The following is a 13,098-nucleotide window of genomic DNA, read 5'->3' as shown; positions in this document are numbered from 1 at the left end:
TCTACAAATACCAATAGTTATATGTTTTACCAGTTCTATGATCTCATCTGTATGCAGAACACAATTCATCCACCCTTTTTCATCCTATGTGTTTCTTGTCCGTAAGCTTCCCACAAATCTTCCACATAGGCCCCAACAGTAGGATAGGAACCTAATGCTAGGTATTTTAATATTTCCCAGAAACCAGTACTCACTCCATTGGAGCTGTTCATTAATGATACCTCACTTGTGCTACATAACTATCCACCTTACTTTGTGGCCATACAAGTCCATGGTTTATTTTATACCACTTTTACAGGGAAGTCACTGTAGACAATAGCCTATTCACATCTACTATGTATCTTCCTATTTTGGGTCACTTGAAATTTTGATTCTTCTGTAAGCATGGTGTTATGATTTGTAGCCATACAGCTACAAATTTTGGGAAGATACCTCATTGAAGGAGAACCTGATACACAGTTTGGGGCAATCTTGAAGTTTCTGAGCTGCATTTCCCTAGCTTAAATTTGCCACCATTCTGTCTGAGTACGGATGGTTGTTATATAGCCTCCATATGAATTCTGATTACAAATTGACTTAAAGGAGGTCAATAATGCAGGACTTTGGAGTTTGTGGTGGTAAACTTGTTGGAAGGAGACCATTCAAAGAGGAGCTGAAGTGAAGAAACCAGTGGCCATAAGGAAGGTTTTTGAGGGTCATGTCTTTTCTAGTCCCACATTATGGATATTGAAGGCCCTCTTTTCCTTTCATTCCTGCGCACATGCTAGTACCATGAGACTAAGAGGAGGGATATGGTAAGTTCTGAGCATCTACTTCATATTCATTTGATGATGACTCAACTGTCAGTTCCAGGGATCATCTAGGTTCCAAATAATGTACATTATACCCTGAGCATCAATCACCAGCCTGCTTAGAATGTATAGTAAATGTTTTTCACTTTTTTCCCTTGCTTTGCATATGTGTATATGTTTTCTTTTGTAACATAGCTAATATGGAAATATGTTTTGCATGACTTCCACATGCATAATCGATATCATTGCTTACGTTCTCAAGGTGTGGGAGATGGACAAGAAGGAGAAAGAGAATTTGGAACTCAAAATTTTGAAAAATGAATGTTAAAAATATTTAATGTAATTTAGAAATATTTAACAAAATAAATAAAAATATATATTTTAAAAGAAAAGTATAATAATCAACTGAGTTATCTCCTTCTTCCCATTGTGTTGAGATGTCAGATTTTTATGAAGTCATCACCTCTCCAATTTCACCTAGAAAACAACAGGAGTGTGGTATGGGGAAGGGTAATGGAGGAGGAGAGATTGGATTCACAACCTCTCTTCCTTAGGGATCTGGAAGGTGATTTGCTTAGGTCATTCATGTAGGAAGTACTTGCTACCCATGTATTCCTTCGATATCAATTTTTATCAGTGCTTACTATTTTAAGTAAAATGTTCATGTTATTTACTACTGATATGGACATCAATATGCTGAAGGATCAAACGAAATAATAATTATGAAGCACTTAGCACAGCACCTGGCACATAAGTGCTACATAAATGTTAGTTATTATTATTATTATTATTTATCTTCTCTATGCAGATGACTCCCATATCTATAAATCCAGCCTTATTTTCTCTGCTGAGCTCCAGTTCAATGGGAATCTCCAATTATTCATTTCATACTGGATACTGTGAAGTACACCTTAAACTGAAAATATCCAAAACAATAATCATCATCTTTTTCCCAAAACCCCACTTCCTTCCAAACTTCCCTTTTTCTGTAGGGGACACTACTATCCTTCCAGTCACTCAGGCTAGCACCTTGGTGTTATCCTAGAATCCTCACTCTCTTTCACTCCACATATGGAATCAGTTATCAAAGTTTATTGCTTCTGCCTCCACATCTCTCCCTTCTCTCTATCCAAATAGCTACCACACTAGTATAGGCCATCATTGCCTCTTACCCAGGGTATTGCAATAACCTCCTCATTGGCCTCCTTACCTCAAGTCTCTCCTCACTACAATCCTCATTCCAATATAGATTTGCCAGAATGATTTTCTTAAAATTCAGGTTTGGATATGTCATTCCCTGACTCAGCAAGCTCTAGTGACTCCCTATGGACTCTAGGATCAAATCGTGTGCTGGTAAATGTGTAACAACTATCTCCAAGCACCATGTGACATACTTTTAAATTTAATCAACATTATAATTATTTCTTTCTAAACTCTATACAATCAACAAAACAATAAATCAAATCCTCATTTTTAGGGTTTGTTGATTTCCAAGGTGTACATGTTCACACTAAAAATTTAACAAGCAGCTCCCTCAAGCCAGGAGGAACTGGCTTTAGCACCACCCCCCCGTCATTTCTGTTTACCATTTAAAGCTCTGTACGGCCTAGCCTCAACTTATCTTTCTAGACTTATCACACATTATTTCCCTTCTGGCTCCAGGTCAAAGTGGCCCTGGTACTGTTTTGCATTCGTGGCACTCCATTGCCTGCCTGGTATACCTCGGCACTCATCGTTCCCAATATCTGTAATGTACCGCTTCCTCACCTATTCAAAATTCTGATCTTCCTTGGAGTCTGTACTGAAATGTCACTTTCTACATGAAGCCTGTCCTGATATTTCCAGATCCTAAGCCCTCTCTACCAAATCACTTGGTACCTACTTTTACATAGCTATATATTGTATGCACCTATTATCTCCCTCTATAAAACAGAAGTTTCTTAAGGGCAGAAACTGTTTCACTTGTGTCTTTCTATCCCCACCACCTAGCACAGTACCTGGCACATAGTAGGTATTTAGTAGACAGTTGTTAATTAGTTCATTGACGAAGTCTAAGTGATTTGAGAACATGGCTGGATCTGAAAGTACATTGGTATTTTTCCAGTGGGGTTGAGGGAAATGAACCAATGAGAGTGATAGGGGCAGCAGACTCTCTGCCACTTTATACACACACATTGGGATTGCACATCACCCCCATTACATTTATAATAAAAAACGATAAACACAATTAGATCTAGTATTCTTGTGCCTCACTGTATACTGGTTAATTGATAATATGTTACTACTTATATATTAGGTATAAGAGAAAATATCATTTGAAATGAAATTTAAAGGATTACACTATCTAGGCCAGGACTTTATATTTTCTTTAGTAGTTATTATCAGCTATTACTTATAGTTATTATTATCACACATTACTTAATCTAAGCTTGCAAATACTCTCGCTCACTTGCTGGAGTCAGAGGCCCTCTTAGTTTGCGCTTATTAATGGGGGATAGTGCTTCATTTCGGGCAGGGATGGGGGAGGGGGTGTAAAATCCTCCATGGAAACTGAAGTTGCTTTTGATCAGAGAACTTGGCATGAGGCTAATGTGTAATATTCCTTATGTTTCTATTCCTGTCAGTACTCCCCCCTCTTTCCATCTGTGAAGCTGAGCTGCCTTAACAATCCTTTAACAATGGAAACTATTAGCCAACTCCTTCATCTGTTAGGAAACCTTAATTGTCCGTCAAACTGGTGGCTGCTGACAGCAACTGTTTCCTATCCACTTCTTTTAAATAGCCTATTTTGGAACATATAAACATGTCATGCACTTTTTAAAACAATTAAACAAAACAGAGCTTTTTCTATTCAGGCTTTTTCATATTCCTGTGTAATATATCTGGCCTCATACAATTTACCAAACTATCTACTTCTCAGGGTTTTGGGATCCTCCCTAAGAATCTCCACATTCCAGGGGATGCTGGGTCCCACCTGGACCAGAACAGGAATCCCTGCTTCAACATCCCCATTAAACAGTCCTTCAGTCTTCACTTGGAATCCTCCAGTGTTAGAGAATTCAAACCTCCTGAGTTGGCTCATTTTACCTTTAAGCAGCTTTCCTTAGGAAGACAGCCTTTACCATGTCTGAATCTACAAGAGTAGTACTTCTTCGGAGAGTATTTTGACTTGTAGGAGATGGGAGTCTTAGGAAAGTGGTTAGGAATTATGAAGAGTGGCTCTTAGGGTTCATCATGAGTCCTGCAGGGAGGTGATACTACTCTTTAGGAAGAGGTCAAGGCTTTGGGGATAAAAGAACTCAGGAGAGAGAGGAATAGGAGTTAGCACCTCCAAAGAAAAGAAGTGTTGTAGCCCCCCGTGAGCAAGATGGGAGTCACATAGACCTTGGGGAGAGAGAAGAGAGGCCTTGCATTTAATTCTAAGGCTTTTGCCTTTACTAATTTCTAAACTTCAACAATCTCTGAACCCCACTAGTCTAGGGACAACAATACAGCAGTAAATAGAACACTGGCCCTAGAATCAGGAAGACCAGAATTCAAATTTGACCTCAGACGCTAGCTGTGTGACTTTGGGTAAATCACCTAACTTCTATTGACTTGTTCCCTCACCTGAATCCAAGTGACACCAGGCCCAGCATTCCATCCATTAAACACCTACCTTCACATAGTGACTGTCTCTGTCAATTCCAAAATCAGAGTAATTCAACAAACTGCACAGTTCACTCAAAGTAAACCAAAAACCAACCATTTCTTTATCATTTGTTTTTATCGGAGCAAAGTATTACTTGGACCATAAACGATAGCTTTCTCAGCCCAGCACCATTCGCCTACATGATATATCAATTGTAAGGTAACTGAAACAGCAGTCTTCCCTCTCTCCAAATGTTAAAACAAACTGGGCTAATCTGCCAACTATATTTCATGTTCACAGATATGGTTTGCCTGCAACTTAAATCTTGATAAAGCCAGGATTAGTTCTAAACACAGTTTAAAGATCATCATGTGTATTTCTATTTTTCTCTTTGAGAAATGAAGACTTGGGTTTAGAGTTTTGCAGGAACAGGAATACTAAAATTTTTTCCCCATGAAGCAACTGTCAAAAACTATCATAATATTATTGGGAAGTACCAGGTCATTTCTCAGATCCAAAATCCTCAATCTACCTCTGCAAATTTTAAGCAGGCTGCTGTACCTAATTAGGTATAAAAATTTTGGTTATTCCATAGAGAACCTGAATTCCTCAAATTATATCACCATATCAGTACTTTTATTCATCATTACCACAAATATGAAAGTACTCATTTTTATTTTGCTTCCCTATAATTTAAGTGGTGATGGGGTAAAGTGGTAGCATAAGTGAACTCTGGGAATTTTAAGAAACAATAGGGTTCACTTAGCAGTTGCTGCTTAACTTGGCTGTAGGAAGCAGCAAGATGCCTAGTGGAAAGTGTGGTAAGAGCACTAAATGTGAGTTCAGCTGTTATCTCTTGTCACTTGCTATCACTGTGGACTTGGGCAAATTACTTAACCTCTCATGGTCTCAGTTTGCTCAAATGCAAAACAAGAGAGTTGGACTTAATGAATCTGAAGGCCCTTCCATCTCCAAATTTATGACCCTAAATTTTACATTCAGGCTAAGATTTTGCAGCTTCAATGCCTCTTCCTCCAAGCTTTTTACCTACAATTCACATTCACAGGTTTGATCGAGGGGAAACCTCAGGTTGAAAGTAACTTCTAGATTCACATGCTCAGAACTTCAGCTCACAAGCCCCAAGAAGTATATTTACTTTATAGTGGTCAAAGTATACAATTAACTCAAAGCAAAAGGATTTACTGAGACAGCATCATAAGCCAGGAGCTACAAAAAAAAATTCCCTTTGGGGGAAGGGGAAGAGGGATTCTTCTACAAATACACTCAGCATCATGTAATTGGGAAAAAAAATTGGAAAAAAAAAGACCTTATCCCCTGATTATCTCTGTTAGCTGCCCCTTACAATCTTTAATTCCTGAGTTTGGCTAGGGAAAATCAACTGATAAGGGGGTATCCTAATCAAATTTCCACCATTATCCATTGCTTCTACTTCTGAACATTTTTCATATTTTTTTTTCTGCATGCTACTATACTATTGAATGTTTCTATTGAATGTGGGGGAAATTTGCCACAACCAAGCCTAGAAGCAGGTCCCCTACTGTCTTCCACATTCATGAAACCATTTCGAGCTGTTGAATCAGGCTTCATCTGAGGTATATTTTTTAATTCTTGAGAAGAAAATTCAAAACTCAGTTTTGGTGAAGAATTTGGTGAAGAAAAAACAAAACATAATTTTCAAATAATCTGTCCCATCCTCCTTTGATTCCCAAAAGCACATAGAGCCTCCTCCAGCACCCTTAGTACAAAGGAGTCTCAATCACACTCAGTCCCAACAGCAGGACTTGGCAACAGTCCTCACCTGTTTACTGCCAGGCTCTGCAGCTGCAAAAGATGGTGGAAAGATCCACTCTTTATTAACGTGGCTGCTGTAATTCCATTATCAGGGACAAGTTGATGGCTTTGTCTTCACTAAAAAGCTAACTTTATGAAGCATGCAAGAGTATATCACTTGGAATTGGAGAGAAGAGGGGCAGGTAGGTGATGCAGTGGATAGAGCACTGGCCCTGGATTCAGGAGGACCTGAGTTCAAATCCAGCCTTAGACACATAACACTTACTAGCTGTGTGACCCTGGGCAAGTCACTTAACCCCATTGCCTAGCCAAAAAAGAATTGCAGAGAATAAACCCATGACTCTCAAAGGTATGTCAGCCCAGAGTGGCTCAAAACAGGCCCTTGTCTGTTACAGGAGAAAAACAAGCCTCATTTCAAGTGTGATACAGTATCTTCAAATGCCAGATCTGCCACTTAACATCTATGTGTCCCTGAGCCTCAGTGTCTTTATCTGTAAAAATAGAGAAGTCCGTGGGACTAGATGACTTTTGAGGTTTGTTCTGGCTTTAAATCTGCATCCTCAGGATCCAATGACCTGAGCTCCTCTACTTCTACCAGGAGTTTGCCTCAGTGTTCCCTCTTCCTTTCAAGAAAGTGCATGAACAGGAAGATGAAGCTGACCCAAAAAAATGTTCCTAATGTCTGATCAGACATAATTCTCAAAATAATTCTGTTGACTGCTATTTTCTGGGCTGAGCTTTAATGAGTCCTATGACGGGAATTCTGAGAACAGTGTTAAAAACTGTCATCAAAATCAAGTCACGATAAAGATATCATTTTTACAGTCGAATAGACCCCTATATAAAGGTGGCATTTCTAAACTGCCAGAGTCATAGCACCAATCCAAGCATGGCCACATCAAAACTAAGTTCCTTCTCTTCTACATTTGTAGCATTCATAAATCGCTACAGCTATTACCCACATCCGGCACAGTCACTTAGCTTAAGTGATTCTCTTAACCACATTCTCCTGCTGCCATTCTAAACCCCCATTTCTAATTACATCAATAGTTTCCTAAATGTAAAACTATTGAGTTTCAAGTCCTGATGAAAATTTTTTTTTTTGCATTGGCAAATAGGCCTACTGGTGCTTCTAAATAAGAACTAATGTTTACCAACTCAGTCCTCATGAGAAAGCTGACCTTACTGAGCATTGTGAGGGTGGTCACTTAGACTTCCAGGATGTGGGAGTTTCAAAGAGAAAGTTACAGACTATGTCTGCATGTCATTTCTATATGATTTCTCTTGTCACAGACAGTGTAGCTGTTGTGTTTGATGGAGGACCTTGGGAGACATTTGCTCATGCAAATAAAACTGTATGCAACACTCAGGTTTTCAGGCTTGTTTTGCAACAATGTGCTAGCAACCATTTGCTTTGTCCTATTCGTGCACACATATGTCTATCCATCTGTACTTCAATAACAGCATTGTTCTGACAATGGACTTTGGTTATAGTTTAGTGCGGGAAGCTAAAGCTGATGACAAAATATGAAGAGGACAAGAAAAAAGACAGGCCCAAGAATAAAAAAAAAAAAGGAAACTGTGGGAATTTAGAGGTAGGTCCAGGGAGATAAGAAAGAGGGAGGCAAAAATTGTTATTCAAAGAAGAAGTTGCAAAGATGAGGGGTACATGAGAAACAATAATAGGAAAAGGACAAAGCAGATTATAAAGAATGGGAAATAGCCCTTCTGGAATTATTTCAGAAATACAGAAACAAAAATACAAATAAAAGCTATGAATGTGTCATTAAAGTAATGTGTTAAAGTGCTCTCTCCCCTCGCCAAAAAACATTACCTTGTATTATACTCGAATATACATATGGCAAGTTACAACTTCTCATTGCTCTCAACAGCTCTCTAAGATTACAAGTTATTGGATCTGCATTGGTAGAGAGAGTTTCCTTGCATGGGAGTTCCTAATTCCAATGGGCTCAATCCCTGACCGTGTGTGTGTGTGTGTGTGTGTGTGTGTGTGTGTGTGTGTGTGTGTGTGTGTCTGTGTCTGTGTCTGTGTGTCTGTGTGTGTCTCTATGTGTGTGCACTCCCCCACACTGTGACCTAGCCCAAGCCACTACTCCCAACCCCACAAAAAGTAAACTCGCTGAAGGCTGGGATTGTTTCACTTTGGTACATTCATGGTCCAGATCATTCCCTCATTTTTACAGATGAGGACACTGAGACCCAAGGCAACACATATATTAAGTGGCAGAGCCAGGATTTGAAGCCACTGTACCACACTTGAAATGAGAGTTGTTTTTCTCCTGTAACAGACAAGAGCCTATTTTGGGCCATTCTGGGCTGAGGTACCTTAGGAGGTCATGGGTTTCTTAATAAATGTTGACTAGTTGATTGATGTATCCATCAAAGTGGGACTTTAAAATGAGTTAAATAGCATATTGAACTATTTTAATGAAATACCTTATTAATTTTCACTATAATTATTATCAAACATTTTCTGAGTGCCAAAGAAAGTGGATTTGAGCCCACAAGACTCGTGTTAAAATGCTATAGAATTTCAGGCTATTGTTTTCATTATTATGCTTATTTATACAAGTTACCATACTAGGCATTGATCTCCGGGGACTTACAATCTAGATGGAAAGACAAGATAAACACACAAAAGAACACACAATAATAAAAGAATGAATTTGTTAAGAGCCCAATGATTTGGTGCACACAGTGCTATAGCATATTAAGCAAATAATCTGTAATTATTCTTTCATATTTAAAATATTATTCATTTTTATTTGTCCATCTATAAAATGAGATGACTTTAATATTAATTCATCCTCAAAAAAACATCTAGAGAGCAAGAAATAGCTTAGTTGGGGTACAATGTGAAATTTCTTTAACAGCTCAGCCAAATCAATTAAGTTTTCAGAAAAGTAGTGATCACAAAACATCATTGTGAAATTTTTCTATGAGTGTTCCTGTGTTTTACCGGACTTTTCTGAAAGTAAGCATTCTCATCGCAGGCCCCAGAATCATGCTACTTTGAATGAAGTATTTAGGGACATGATTATTGACAGTGCCCGTTTAAGTTGGTATATTTTTTTTTCAGTTTTTAACCACATCCTCTGCCAAGACATGTTACTACAGTTGCAGTATCTTGTCTGAGTTTGATTTTTATAGCACTTTTTTTATTTAAAAAATGTGTATTAAATGCTTTTTTCAGTGGTTAAATTAGCATCAAATTTCTCACACTGATTACTATCAGGAAAACATAAGAAATATCATGCTGGTTTTTTTTAACTAAAGGAATGACAAAATGGGCTAGGAAATATTATTTATTGTTAATAATTACACATTTATTGAATGTTTATTCTTAATACCGTGTCTGCTTTCCCACAGGATCTTTAAGGCTATTAACACAAGCTGCTTTTGACAAAGAATTATAGAAAATAACCCAAAATGACTGTCAATTGTCAAGGGACATTTTCTTTTTGTTCCATCTTGATGCTACATGGTTTTGTTAAGTACTGACAGGAGATTTGAGTTATATTAAGTCTTTGAGTGGAGAAAAAGAGCAATACCTTATCAGTTGCTTAGGATTCAAGATTGGGAAATTAGGGCTGCTTAGGTTTAGAGCAAAAGGCTGAATATAATTTCTGATTTAAATAGAGGAGAAAAAAAGGGTAATGAATATGCTGATAGATCTGGATCTCAGTACACAAAGTAGTCAACAGATAGAGAAAAACTGACCTATGGCAATGAGAAACAAAATAAAACTTTGACAAAGAGCAAATGCTGTACTCATTTCTAGACATCAGAGCAAAAGAAGTACAAGGAAGATGAAGGGCAAAATGATGGGTCTGAATTGAAGGACCAACAAAAGAGATTTCCAAGAAAAGCATAGCTGCACATTTTTTTCATTACTTTCTCTAAGACTACATCTATACAAAGGGCACTGGAAAATAATTGTCCCAATAATTCAGCAGTAAAACGTGAAATAGCCCTAAACATCCCACAATTTTCCCCACAGAACAGTTGGGTAATAAAAGTTATAATTTTTTCATCTGAATATTCTGGGTTTTGTTCCCTGAATTCTTTATTCCAGGTTGCTCTATTCCAGAAATAATGTTCAGTTCTTCAAGTATTAACCCAATCTGCTAACTCCTCAAAGTTCAAACTAGAAAATGACCTACCTGGCAACACTTTTTAAAAATAGCTACTATTTAATCTTTGTGGAAATGTGTGGGTGTGGTGTGGGTGTGGACACTCCCCAAATGGAAGATGAAATACATGCATCGTATTTGACAATTAATCCCTGTGGCTTAGTAGGGATATAACTGGGACCTAACTCTGCATTCTGCACTTGCCTCGGGCTCCTATTAAGGTCAGACAAGTATAGAACTGGGCTGACTGTTTAACATACTTGAAACTTTTCTAAGTATTGTAATTGGAGAGGCAGGATACATAACTTCCCTCTAAATTGGAAGATTCATTTTGTGTCACTATCACCTGAATTACTGCCAAATTCATAAGACAAATCTAGAGGTTGGGGGCAGGTTGGAGGAAATTAGTATTGCAAGTCTACAAATGAATGACTGAAGATCCTGCTTCACAATATATCTCTAAAGTCTTGCCATATCTTTGACATTCCAAAAAACAAATTCTGACCCTAAGTACTACAAACAATGCCAGTTCCAAAGACGATGGTTAAGTCTCATGTTTGTATCAGGGCTTCCCCTTCTGCACCATCACCCCCTTTCCAATTGCCCTACCCTTACACCCACCAGTAATGTGTCAGTCAGTCAATAAGCACTTATTAAGCATCTACCATGTGCCAGGCACTGTGCTAACAGCTAGGGATTAAAAAATAATAATAATAAAAGGCGAAAGATAGTCCCTGCACTCAAGAAACTTACAATCTAATGGATGCCCTGCCTCCACGCTGCTTCTGACTTCCTCAGGAACCAAGGAATCCTGCCAGGACAGTCCCATTCTTCAAACCTTCCCTCATTTCTCTCTATATCAAAACTTACCCATCCAGTGTTCCATTCTTTCACAAGTAACTTGCTAGACAATCTGATAAACTCATTAAGATAACTTAAGATATTAATGGTTGATAATGGTGTACCATGTAACACGTCTGCCCAGGTAACATCTTAACATAATAATAATTCATGCTTATAAAATAATGCCTAGTTTGCAAAACTGCTATCCTTAAAGCAACCCTCTGTATTAGACAACATAAACCTTAAAAAATGAACAATCCATAAAATGCAGGCGTAGAAATAAAGAGAATTTGGTGAAGTGAGTCTTTCCTATTATATCCCTCAAGTCAAATTACATACACTACTGTCTATCCTGCCTACATCTAATGCCAGCCTTAAACATAACCTGCTAACTAGCTTCTTCTGTCTTGCCAGGTCTGCACAAAGTTGTAAAGTAGATGAAATTTGTCTTTGTCATCCACTTTTGTCTTTCCTGTTAGTAATAATAACAATACTTTGGGTTCATAGCGGGCTTTCTATATTACAACGTGCTTTTAAGTACATTATTTTATTTGAGCTTCACCAGAGCACTGTGAGAAAGGCCCTGCAAGTATTGTTATCTCCATTCATATTCCTATGCCATATATTTCTTTGGCATGTTCACTTAGAGAATTTCTTTTTTTTTAAGGTGAACATTTTTGACTGTTCAGTCATAAAAGGCATAATTTTTACTCATCAATCTAAAGAAACTAAAATTCAACTAAACTTATTTTAATTAGCAATTAAATGTTTTCTTAAAAAATGTATATTTTTTAAATGAGATATAAAACATTCATTTTCCTGAGCCCGTAGAGGGTGCACAGGTGTATCCTATATACGTATCATAAATTTAGTGGATCTCTCTCCCATCTCGTCACTTCCACCTTACTCCCCAATGCCTTAGTGTCCCTGTATTCTCTCTACTCTGTATCTATAAAACTTGCTCTCAGGAAAGTTGTGAATTAATAAATTTTAACATATGACCAAAAGAAGTCTAAGTAAATAAAATCATAATGTTAGATTGAAATGTGGTAGGGTTCCTGTTTGGAGGGGAAGGGACCCTGTCTAGCCCCCTCTCAACTCCCACCACAGCATGTAGGTGACCTCCCACTACATCTCTTTAGTGGTCTTTCTTCTTCTGCCGGTAGGAAATATCACTCATTCTTAACTGCTGCTGTGGCCACATCAGCTTCCTTCTCAAAACATCCTAGTGGTTTTCTCAATTCTATCTTCCTCCCTTACTTCTTCTACCCATTCATTCATCGTAGTCAGTCGATTTTTTTTTCATTTTTCATTCTACTTCTACTATCTCTTTCTTCTTATTGTTCCTCATCCAGAACATCACTAGACTCCTGTTGTCCACACTGAGTTCTCTTTAGCACCTGGGTGGATAATGGACCGAGTGTTAGATTTAGGGTCAAAAAGAGTTAAGGTTGAATTGTGCCTCAGATACTTACTATCTGTGAGATCCAGGGCAATTCATGTTACTTTTCTCAGCATTCACGTCCTCATCTGTAAATGGAAATCCTAACTTACTCTCATTCCAAAATCTCTTCAGGTCTTTAGAGCTCAGTGAACTGAGTGAAAGCCACCACAACAAAATTCTTCCATCTTTAAATACCCCACCCAGGCTCTAATCTACACATGATCAGACTCAGAGATGCCATAAAAGGGATTTTCCCCTTTTTGTTCTGGTGATTTAGAAAACGACGAACTTCATAAGAGCTAGAGTATTTATTACTTGTTTCAGACAACACATGTTCACATTTGACAAACTTTGTCGTTAAGTGTACCTTGTTACCACGTCATTATTGATGGCATGCATTGCTTCTGAGCCAGATTGCACTGG

At 38.0% G+C, this 13,098-nt stretch overlaps 1 long non-coding RNA gene across 1 annotated transcript in view; it reads right to left on the bottom strand.

Annotated features, from left to right (window-relative positions):
* Window positions 1-12,848, bottom strand: part of LOC144456903 (uncharacterized) — a 152,770-nt gene extending 139,922 nt beyond the window's left edge. The window contains exon 1 of the long non-coding RNA XR_013486120.1: window positions 12,707-12,848. This is a non-coding gene — a long non-coding RNA (uncharacterized LOC144456903). The remainder of the gene's footprint in view (window positions 1-12,706) is intronic.
* Window positions 12,849-13,098: the final 250 nt, after the last annotated feature.

The sequence above is a fragment of the Phascolarctos cinereus genome, unplaced genomic scaffold (genome assembly GCF_003287225.1).
Source record: "Phascolarctos cinereus isolate Bilbo 61053 unplaced genomic scaffold, phaCin_HiC Scaffold_4;HRSCAF=312, whole genome shotgun sequence".
Classification (NCBI taxonomy): domain Eukaryota; kingdom Metazoa; phylum Chordata; class Mammalia; order Diprotodontia; family Phascolarctidae; genus Phascolarctos; species Phascolarctos cinereus.
The sequence above is the reverse complement of the archived record's forward strand: the minus strand, read 5'-3'. Positions and strand labels throughout refer to the sequence as shown.